Source organism: Anguilla anguilla, chromosome 4, assembly GCF_013347855.1.
Source record: "Anguilla anguilla isolate fAngAng1 chromosome 4, fAngAng1.pri, whole genome shotgun sequence".
In the NCBI taxonomy this organism is placed as follows: domain Eukaryota; kingdom Metazoa; phylum Chordata; class Actinopteri; order Anguilliformes; family Anguillidae; genus Anguilla; species Anguilla anguilla.
The window spans coordinates 54,939,358-54,951,417 of NC_049204.1; positions in this window are offsets into that span (position 1 = coordinate 54,939,358).

Sequence of the window (12,060 nt, forward strand, 5' to 3'; positions counted from 1 at the left end):
CATTTTCCAGTGTTGTTTCCTGACCAGATTTGTTGGTACACAGTGTCTACGCTGGTTGCCAGGAGGCCCTGAACAATGGCCTGTCTTTCTCTGACGGCGACAGGGTTTTGCCCCTGAAGTCACATGATCACAAGCCTGAGCGGGACAGGAAATGAGTTCACAGAGCAGACACATCCCTGGACCTGACCTCCCGAATGTCTGGGAGTTGTGCAGCGGGCGGGGCAAGCGGGGGGAGAGCGGCCAATGGGCACGCCCAAACATCCCATCAGTGCGCCCCTGGAGGTTACCGCCACTAAAGGCCACTGTTACTGGAACTCACACCGTAGGATGCCACTCTTATCAACATCGCAGAGATTCCGATGCTCATTTGCCGCTGCCTCAATTGTGATTCTCAGGAAGCAATCTCTGCTCTCTTCCTTCTCACGCCCCCTCCCCAAGCTCATTTCTTCCATGACCGTCATATACAAGGTTGACAGTGTTGGCCTGGACGCTCACCAAGGCCTGGGGCTCCCAGAGCCAAACATCTGAATCACAGCAGTGCTGGTTTCACATTGCCTTTTGGAGTTTCATTATTATTATTATTATTATTATTATTATTATTATTAATAATATTATTTATATTATTAATAGTAGTAGTAGCAGGAGAAGGAGTAGTAGTAGTAGCAGCAGCAGTAGTATAAGTAGTATTAGTGTAAATGTGAATTGCAGTCACATCTTTGAAATTAACCATATTGTTTAATGGAAATCAGATATTATTCTGTGTGGAGGGATGCCTGGCTTTAGAGAGAAATCAGACTGTGTCTCCAGATGTTCCTGGAGAAAGTAATCGTTTGAAGAGGCACCAGCTGTCACCTGATGCCATTAGAAACAATGGGGAAATGTGGAAACACTCTCATCCAGCGTATTCTCCCAGATGGGAAATAAAAGGTGTTCATTGCTCCCCTTCTCCCCAAACAAATCTGCGTGATTGAAGAGTCACATAAATACTGAGCAGTGAATGAATGAATAAATGTATTCAATCTAATGAGACACCAAGGAGACAAAGCCTGTTGTGCTAATTTGGTTGGTCTGGCGGAGAATTTTGAAGCAAAAATCCGAATATATAAATAAGTTAATGAAAGTAGGGGCCATTTTTAATGAATTCATGCATGGAGACATCGGGTGCATGGCTGGAAATCTGGGGGCAATAAATCTTTTACTTGATTAAATTTATTCTCAGACATGTTTAGGGGTGGGGGTGGGCAAACCAGTGATTAAATTGCATTGGTCACACATTATGGTAACAACTAATAATGTGTGTAAGCCCCCTCATAATCCACATCTGTAACTCATGTCCACACACCAGCCATGACTGGAACGTACTGATTTGCATATAATTAATATCAATGATAATGAAGAATAGTGTTTGGCAAGTAAATATTTCTTTTTTGTTTTAGAATAGTTCATTAGAATTTTTGCCTGTTGTAACAGATTATTTTCATGAAATATTACAGAAATGCAGTTTCTTCCATTGAAAGAGGATATTAAAAGTTGTTGCAATGGTGCTGTATTTGATTGAAGAAAGATAATCCTAATGTGTATGAAACCAAAACTGGGTACAGTAATCACCCCTACCCCCCACAGGGTTTTCCTGTGTGTGCCACAATTAAAATTCACAGATTGGAGGCTGTTTTTCTTGGGGGAAAAAATCAGAGGTAGTTTCCTGTGTTACAGCAGGTCAGCCCAGTTCAGATCATCCACATCACTCAAGCTTCAGGATCAGGGGTAATAATCTATATAACTCTAGCCAACAGAATTTGGGGCTTTATAAACAATGCACTTATAAACACTCAATTACATTGAGCAGAAAATTCAAGAATAAATGCACAGAAATCATTTGGATGAATTACCTACTATCTAAAAATATATAGGGAAAGTATGGAATTACAAAAATGCAACACAATTATAAACAATAAATAAATTCAAATTAATCAACAACGCAAGGAAAAAGGACATCAGATTTCCAACCCTGAATTTTGGAAAGGATCTCTGGACAGGACAACACAAATGAAACCTGACTTCTTCGCAAACAGACATGCAATACTCCACTCTATAAAAATGAATTAATGCTTTATCTGAGCACACCAGCTTTCGCCAATGGCATTTCAATTCATTATGCATTTAAATGAAATCAGTGAATTATCCACAAAGTGCAAATCTAATCAACTGCACTTCATTGAAACCGTGCTCACACTGACTACACTCTCAAAGCCCGTCCACACTTCCTTTTGTTTGTCCTTTTGTAAAAACACAGCAATCCTAACCCAATTTGGACACATTTCTTAAGACTTTTCTAATTTCCCCATAGGCCTATAGGATGAAACCAAGTTCTACAATTTTACGGTGAAGGCTACCCTCCAAGGGAAATGAATCCTAATTTTTGCAATAAATGTAAATAAAAGAGGGGGAGGGATACTTCACAAACATTACAAAATACTTTAATATCACAAAACTGTGACATAGTGTTTTGTGACAACATTGGCTTGATAAAACACTGGTTAGGACAGAAAAAAGGGAGCATGTTATGATTGGAAGTTCCACACAATTAGGCAGCTACTATTCAAATTTGAATTCATTGCGGCACATCAGCGAGAACCAACAGCCACTATCATTTCCAGTAAAACAGTTTGAAGAGGGAGAGAAGAGGAGAGAGGAAGGGAGGGTAAGGGGGAAAAACAGCGTGGGCTGTAGGATGGGGAGCACAGGGACTCAAGTGGGGATGGGGGGGTGGCACATGAGGCTCAAAGGGGGGGAAGAGGGGTTTGGGGCAAGCGGTTTGTGGTTTTGTAAAAGGGCTCAGCCAGGCGTGCTGAGGGGAATGCAAATGGGGCGGCAATGAATCGCAGCCGCCCACTGGACCGGGCAGTGCCCGCCCACAAGGAGGAGCCTCAGGAGACTGAACCAGGACCGTGCAATCTGCTAATGAGCGGCGTGGAGATCTCAGCCAGATTAATCATGGGCCTCTCTATCTGCAGACGACGCTTTTCACTGTTAGTCATCACTGTGGTTGACAGTAGGCAGTGGTTCTACTGTGCAGTAGCTTGGCTTACCATGCTCAAGCACAAATTTTGCCCACAAAATAAAAAATAAAAATGTGGCTTTCTTTGTGATCCATACATCCAATATGTCTGTAATTATTATACTGTAATTTTAGTCCTTGCTGACTTAATGCAGTGATTCCAAAGAGACTTTGGAGTCACTGTGATGTCAACCTCTGAGTAAACAGATTACTCAGTGGATAATAAACTCAGAGAAGTGAATTTGTGTGTGTGTGTGTGTGAGAGAGAGAGAGAGAGAGAGAGAGAGAGAGTTTGTTGCGGGGGTGGTTTGGTGTGGATATGGAGCAGTGCTTGACAACCAAGGGTGCACCGGAAAACATTAGTGAGGAATGTTACTTCCTCTTCTCCCCCACTTCTTCTGATGTCATCCATGGTTCTGCTGGGAATTCCTGGTGTATAAAAACTGACGAGTCACACATCTACCATTATTACATTCCCATTACCTCAGCATCTCACTGCACCTGTTCAAATCTCACCCACAGGTGTGGAAAGCTACTGCATGTGCTGGTGCTGTTCTCAAAGGGCCAGACCATCTGACCCTAACCCTAACATCTGATAGGGTACACAAATCCTCACATTCCCCAACCACTTTGGTTCTCCAAGATGTCACGGCAAAATATAGCTGAAAGAAGATCAGTTGATTATTATACAGTAATCTTGAAAAGATATTTGAAGCATTTCTAGAGTGTGCTGTACTATTATAGAGTCATACATATGGGGTGGGTATAAACCAGAAATTATGAAAATGTGGAAACAAACCTGGACAGAATACCAACACAACTAAAACAATGGGAATTATTAAAATATATATGAAACTATCAATTTCAACAAATAGAGAAATTAAATTGAAACTATAATGGCACAGGAGACTGCATCTGTCTAGCCGAACTGGGAAAGGTCCTTTCTCACTCAATCCTGCGTCACTGGATGAATCCTGTAGTGGGGTGACGAGGGTAAAAGGAGAAACAGCTGTAGGGTTTACATCCATGTTTTATTTTGGAGGAAGGGACTCTAACTTAGACGCATTCAGAAGTCAGTATTAAAATTGGAGAAAAAAAATAATGAGAACTGTTCAACCATTGGGTCCTGTGCATGTGCTCTCATGCTTGCACGCACACACACAAACACACACACGCACGCACGCACACAAACACACACACACACACACACACACGCACACACACACACACATACACACACATTTTAATTCTTTATTTAGGGATCAACATTTATAAAATACATCAAAAGGGCCCAAATATATTTCAGTTGCTGTCTGATGTCCTTCACTTGAGTAGCAGAAAGCATACCACACACACACACACACACACACACACACACCTGGTTGTCATACAGGATGGTATCTCCAACCTACTTTAGTTCATAGAAAATGTACAATGTGCCTCTTGCAGTTGTCTGGTATATCTCTGCCACACATAGGGGTCGGAGAGTGAGGGTGACACATAGAGACAAGGCAGCCTTAGACCTCAGGTCTAGGACAACATTAACATAAAGAAAACAAAGGGAAAGTTTGTCATGTTTTTGGATTCTATATCCTGCTATAATATTTTCCTGACCAGGAGGTGCCATAATAATATATTTTCTTAGACTTTATAACGTTTAATTTACCCACAGATAAATTAAAATATATAAAGATATTATTCACAAAGCTAGATTAGCCCAGCTACAGGCATGCTAATCAGTACCTGCCATGCCACCAGTTAATGTATCTCATGGTTTGCATGCGGAGGATGTCACAGATTGCAGCAGCAGACAGGAGTAATAAGGAGAAATGTAATGATGATAATCTTCATGTGTTGAGACAGCATACAAAAATCCTGGCAGGTGAGAACCCTCTGAGAGCAGAGATAGCCTTTATCTGTTTCCAGCAGAGGACGGGGGCCAAGGAAAGGGGAAAGTTCTTGTGGAATGCGTAATTCACAAAGATGGGGATCCCCAGCACTCAAATTCTGGGAATTCAAAATTAAACAAGAGAAATAGGAAGGAAAGACTTCATGTGACAAGTTCAGGCAAGATAAATCAATGTAATAAATGCACCATATGGCAATGTAGGAAGAGGAGGTTTGAAAGTTTAAGTATGAAGCCCACCAACGCTACAAACGAATGTAAAAGGTTTGTTGAGATTTTTGATATTATGTGTGTGTGTATGCGTTCGTGTGTGTATGTGTGTGTAAATTGAGAATGTCAGCATATAGCCTACTGTATTTGTGTACATTCATGCATGTACAGTATATGTCTGTCTGCCTGTATCTGTGTGTGTGTGTGTGTGTGTGCATGTCTGTGTGTGAGGTGTGTGTCTGCGTGTGTGAGGGTTAGTGGACAGGGAGCAGAAAAGCCCTTTGTAAGGACGTTGTGTTCTCGGCAACAATAGTCCAAGAGTTTCTATCAACAGAGGAAATCTGCTGGACAAGTGAATTGAAAGAGCGGGGCGTCATCAGTGCTCAAAATGCTACCGTGATAAGGTTCTATAATTAGTGAGTTCTGCAAACCACCACAGCCCCGCTAGTCACCTTGGGGTTAGGCGAGGAATTCTAATTATACAGTCTTTGAAAGTACGGGAAACAAAACAACAAACAAAACGTATACCACACTGTGTTCCACTCCTGTCAGCTCGGAAAAAACGTTGCCTGGTCTGACAGATCTCGATTTCTGCTACAGCATGGAGACGGTAAGGTCAAAATTTAGCATAAACAGCATGGATTAATAGATCCATCTTGAATTGTGTCAACAATTCAGGTTGATGTTGGTGGTGTAATGATGTGGGGAATGTTTTCTTGGCACACATTCGGTCCTTTAATACGAATTGAGCATCATTTGAATGCCACAGCATACCTAAACATTGTTGCTGACCATGGCCACAGTCTACCCTTGTTCAGATGGAAACTTCCAACAGGATAGGGCACCATGTCACAAAGAACGCACCATCTCAAGCTGGTTCCACAAACACGACAGTAACCTCAGATTACTCCAATGGCCAGCACAGTACTCAGATCTCGATCCAATAGAACACCTTAGGGATGAGGTGGAATTGGAAGTTTGCAGCATGAATGCATGGCCAAAAAATCTGCAGGAAGTCTGTCATGCTATTGGGTCAGCATGGATCAAAATCCCTATGGAATGTTTCCAGCACCTTATTGAATCCATGCCATGCAAACAGCTAAAGCTGGCTTTTTTGTACTTTAACCTAGTGTTCATTGTCTAAATTCAAGTACAATGTGCTGGATCACATTGCCAAAACAACAAAAACTGTGTCGCCATCCAAATATTTCCAGAATGCACTGTATATATGCTAGGCCCATTATCTTACTATGATAACTGAACCTTGACTGAACTTTTCTCCACCATCCTTGGATGGGTTGAGTTTTTCAAAGGTCTGGGTCATTGATAAGCTGACAGTTAGATATTCATCATCAATTCCTCACACTCTGTACTACGGCCAAACACTCAGTGTGGCAAGCTGCAACTGTAAAGTGATAGGAGCGTTTATCTGCCTGAACACCTGGCTCCTGGCCTTCCTGATTGCTAGACTCTTCAAAAGTAGCCTTTTAAACTTGGATTTATGCAGCCAAGGAGAGACCTCTATTTGGCTTGAGTGGAGATGATTAACAATGGGGAAATAGCAGTGATACTGTGTGTAAATACATATCTTTAAGTTCCTTATTTCTGCCTTAATCGTGAGTGTGTGGGATTGAAATCCCTTCAAACAGGCCCCATCTCTCGCACCACAATCCCACTCCAAGAAGAGATATTTTATTGTGCCTAATTTTTTCCCCACCCAGGTTCAGAACAATGCTATGAAGGGTAACCCTGAGCGATGACTTCTCCGGGGGAAAGCGAGAGAAACATGGAGTCGCACAGCCTGCATGGAACACACAGGTATGCCGGTTTGAAGTCTTTCAACAGTATTTCACCAGAGCCTCTTAAAATGATTGTTTTCACAGCTGGCACAGCCTTTTGTGAGAGAAAGACAAATGAAGAAAAAAGGCCCGTTGCTATCTGCAGACGTTTTCCGTCCCACTTCCTGCTTGTGTTTAACTCAAATTTTCACACTATATGGTTAAATAGAGGTGCACACTAAAGGCCTGCATGCTTAGACAGAGAGCTTTTAAGCAAGGTGTACGAGGAGTTAATATGAAGTAGGAGGAATGTCCATGCAACTTGTCCAGTGGAATGGTAAGAAAAATAGTAAGCCATTGACAATGACAATTTTTGTGATAAAATAATTCTGTAGCAAAATGGCTTTGATCTAAAAATTGATATACACTTTTAAATTCTGTGTGTATGGATAAATTACATTGTAAAGATCAGTTTATTTCTTGGTCTCACTTTGGGAAATGGGACTGAATGACCTGTTCCGAATGCTTTAACCAGTATTTTATGTATGAGATATGCACCTTTCAGTAGATTGTAAACTACCAATAAAGTCACTTAAGGAGAAGGAGAAGGAGGAGCAGGAGGAGGAGAAGGAGAAGATGATGAAGAAGAAGAAGAAGAAGAAGAAGAAGAATGCTGCCATTAGTGTTTATTGTACATCAGCCTTACAATTCATTTTCCAGAACCATCAGGCATAAGATATATACATCAATTTCCCCGTCTTGATCTGGTTAGATTGGTCTGGTGATTTCATCAACCTGACTAACAACTAGATTCCGATTGAACCTCAAGAATAATGTAAAGATTTTTTGCAGAGCAATTCCCATGTCTGCGATTCAGCTTCTAATTATGCCTGTTTATATAATGTGCGGAAGCGAGGACAAGCAGTATTAAGATGGGTTTAAAAGGATCTTCTCTGTTTTGTCAGCTGCAACTGTGGTATTCAGGGGTTTGGGGTGGACACAGCAGCCTGTCAATCAAGCTAGATGGATCAATAGAAATAAATATTAATCTATCAAATGATAGATTGACAAATAGACAGGAAGCTATGACTATTCCAAACCAACAGTAAAACTTGGTATAAAAAATGTAATTAAAAATAAATTTAAAAAACTAAATGGTCAGAATTAGCTAACTATTCCCTAAGATCTTCTCCCTAAGATTCTTGCCATGCAAGTGTATGTTTCTGAAGCACGTTACACAAGCACTGTGTGAGAGATTGTGGAGGTATAATGAGAATGACGGCAGAGATAGGAGGAGAGAGTGGAGGGGTTGGGTGGGGGGGGGGGGGGCGTTAGCGGGAGCTAGTGGGAAAGAGAGAGGAGAGAGGCCGAGCATCTTTTTTTGTGAAGTGCACAGAACCATCTTCAATTATGGAACAAAGGGAGCTCGCTGAGCACCGCGGAGCTCCAGCCCTGGGGCTTTGCATGGGTAATGAGCTCCTCTCTGAATGCTGAGAGGACCCCAGTAAAGCACAGGGAAATTCTGCGGCGTGCTCCCGGGGGTACTGGCTGGTTATGAAACACCAGGGCGAGCCCCTTCGTACCAAAACTTATATTGTTAACAATTCTTTTGGTTTGGTTCTCGACAGTAGATGCCAACAAACTCATCAGAGACTCTTAAAAACTCCTAATAAGGTAGCTGCAAGCATTCTGTAAACATAATTCCGCTTCATTCCTGCTTATTTGAGAGTGACTCAAAAAATGTGGTTGTATTTTTTTTTATATCCCTTCAGGAAACAGCCCAGTGATGTAGAGTTTGTCATATGACAGGGCATCCTGCTGCTCTTTTCCACCTTCCTGACTATGTCCAGACGTTTTATCACCTCCTGCAGATAACCCTGTAAGGCTACATTAACACAGTACTTCAGCTGTCGCACCTTACACACACTAAAAATTAATTTGTCGCTACTTTGAACTCCAGCAGTTCCTTTGCAAGGTTGAACAGTTTCTTGATTCTTTGGGGGAAGGATGTGTATGTCTGCTGAAGACCAAGGACAGCACCGATGGGAAGTTTGGGTGTCACAGGATATGAGTGGTATTTGCCTGGACATCCCTTTGCTGGAAAAGGACACAGTTCCTTTCAAGCTTTGTCCAACTTGTACCTATTCTTTGACTTGGTCCCACCCTTGTGCATACCCCAACTATTAGTCAGCAATCATGAGCGTTGACACGTCTACTTAAAATAATGACTGACCTCCTATTGTTTTAATATCAGCATATCCTTAAGGAAAGTGGCTTGCGTCATTGCAATAGTTTCAATGATGTATTATGCATTTTTCCTGCTCTTTGATTGAAATCAGTTCTATGAATTGTCTAATCAGTAGAAGAAACTATCGATACTATAAAACTGGGGCCTAACATGAGGTTTTTTTCAGTGAAATTATTCTTTAAATCCTAGTGAATATTTCATAGAATCAATGATATTTAGACTGTTCTCATCAATTTTTATATAAAAATGCCATGTATGAGATTACTCCCAGGCGTGTAATTAGGATAGAGTTAGGAAAATGGTGAGCGTTAGAGGCGAGGTAAGTTTAGGGTTACGTTCAGGAGCAATGTTAAATGATTAGGACAAATGTCAGTTAAATCCCACCCACACAAAAGCTTTTTCATTCATTCCTAATTGAATAGACAAGAGAAAAATGTGAATTGTGTGGTTCAATTCTCATAGAGCTAAGTGATGAACTTTGATGCTATCCTGTATTTATTTTAAACATGTAATATTCGTAGATTGGCGGCCTGTCCTGGGTGTATTCTTGCCTCTCGCCCAATGCATGCTGGGATAGGCTCCAGCACCTCCCGTGACCCTGCTCAGGATAAGTGGTATGAATAATGGATGGATGGATGGATCTAATATTCATTCCAGGATATTTACGCTATTGCTCATTGACTGATCAATATCTTATGGTAGCACAACTATGGCACAATTCACAAACTGCTGCGCACTAGTCGTTCAACTGACACTATCTGAATGGAACAAAAGTGATAGCAATAGAGTTTCCAAGAATTCCAAAAAATCTCACAGACCCTGCTCTTCATGGTAACTGAGCATGTGCAGAATATCCAGGACCATTATCTCCTTGGCAACTAAGCATGTGCAAAAAATAATCATGACCCTGTTCTCCTTGTTGAGTTTACTGAGCTCACCTTTGAGCAGAAATGCATAAATATTACTCAGAGAGGTAAACGGAGTGCTTCTTCGGTCTTGTAAATGAACTCCAATTAAGACCGGCTTTCTGTCTATGTTTTCTCCCAATGCACGGCTGTCACCTGGCTATTTTGAGTGCAGCCCGCTCCACATTCAGAAGGTTAGAGGGGAGGGAGGGGGGGGCACAAGGGCCTGTAAAAACACACCAGAACCAAATAAAGAAATTCTTGAATACTCCCTTGAGAAGTCTGTTTCTTAGTAGCAACAGCCTACCAAGGGAATAGTGACTTCCCTGCATTGAGTCGTGGGAGAACTGAACAGCTACTGAAGGTAAACATTCATTTCATGCCTAGATTGGAGGATAGGGATGTATAATATGGATAATGTGATTTGTTTATTTCATTAATCTAATTACCCTTTTTGGTTTGTTTTTTTGCTCTTGTTGTATTTATTGGACAAGTTTATCTTTATTTACTCTGTCAACAATTCTCCCACTTTGTAATCGTGTTGTTTAACTATACAAAAGTAATGCATTTTTATATTAATATATACTGTATAAGTAAAGTTGGCATATGTTAATTTAGCAGAAAGTGTCAATTTCCACCCCAGTCCAAAGAGTTATTGTTTGAATAATTGTATGGTAATGAAATTTGGAGAAAACAAGAATTTAAAAGTTCTAGCTTAGAATATTAAGAATACGATTCTTAATTATATGCATGTGATTTTGGAATTAGACACAAACTGAATGCAGGTCATTTGGCAAAGTAAAAAATGAATGACATTTTTCTTTTATTATTGAATTCAAAATGAAAGAAGACAAAAACACTGCATCCAGAAGGACTGTCTGTCTACACAGTATTCATTTTAAACAGGCTGGGGAAAATCAGTCATTGATGGGCTGTGCTGAGTTCCAAATTATACAAGCCTTAAATAAAAATGTGAGTTTTATTTGGTAAAGATATCAGAGCGGCCTATTTTATGCAAATAAGTGAGAACTAAAAGAGCAGCACATAGCAGAGGGCGCCTGTCCCTGTGACTCCAGAGTTGGTCAGCTCTAGGTCAGCTCCAGAACACTGAAACATGGGGATGGTACTCACATTATTTCAGGAACTTCTTCAAACTGTACGCAACTCAAGGTTTGATTACAGAACAGGTTATGCTGTGAAATGGGTCTGGGAGGCCTGTCACTTCCTCTGACCCAAATACAGAAAAGGTTCTGTATTTATTAATCAGTGGCAGTCTGTGCTGTATATTAGTGATATGAACAAGTAACCCGGGAGTGAGAACAAATATGTTACATCTTTATAGGCTGAGGAAATGGAATACAAAGTTGAATTGATTGCCTTTTTGATTACGAGTTCTGAATACTGCAGTTTGACTTTTACTGTAACTGGAACACTATTTACATGGCTAATACTAAATGAGTTCTATGAATTGATCAAAGGAAGAGCGCTAACTCACTTACCTTAAGTTCTCCAAAAATCAAGGCAATATTCATCTGCACCAATGTGCAGGCATTGTGAAGCCAATAAATTCCATGACGGTCTATACATTCTTGCGTCAACAGACCAGTCGGGAAGTGTCTCTCTCATCATGTATGTTTAAACAGTCATACCAATATACACAGATACATATTATCACAATTTAGTGAGGGACATATTTTAAAAATTATATAACTCTATCACAGTTCTATCAGAGCATCGGCCTTTCTGGCTATCCAATATCATTGTGGTGTGCAAGCAGCACCCACAGTGCAGATAAAGCTACTATAGAATGCCGCTCTAGTCTGATAGGTCACATCCCACCGCAGTGAGTGGGTCACCTATAAGCATTACAGTTTATAAAAATAAAAATTATGCACTGTTGATGTTTTTATCTTAAACAAGAACAAGGTATAAATGATGGCATAGCTCAAAATCAG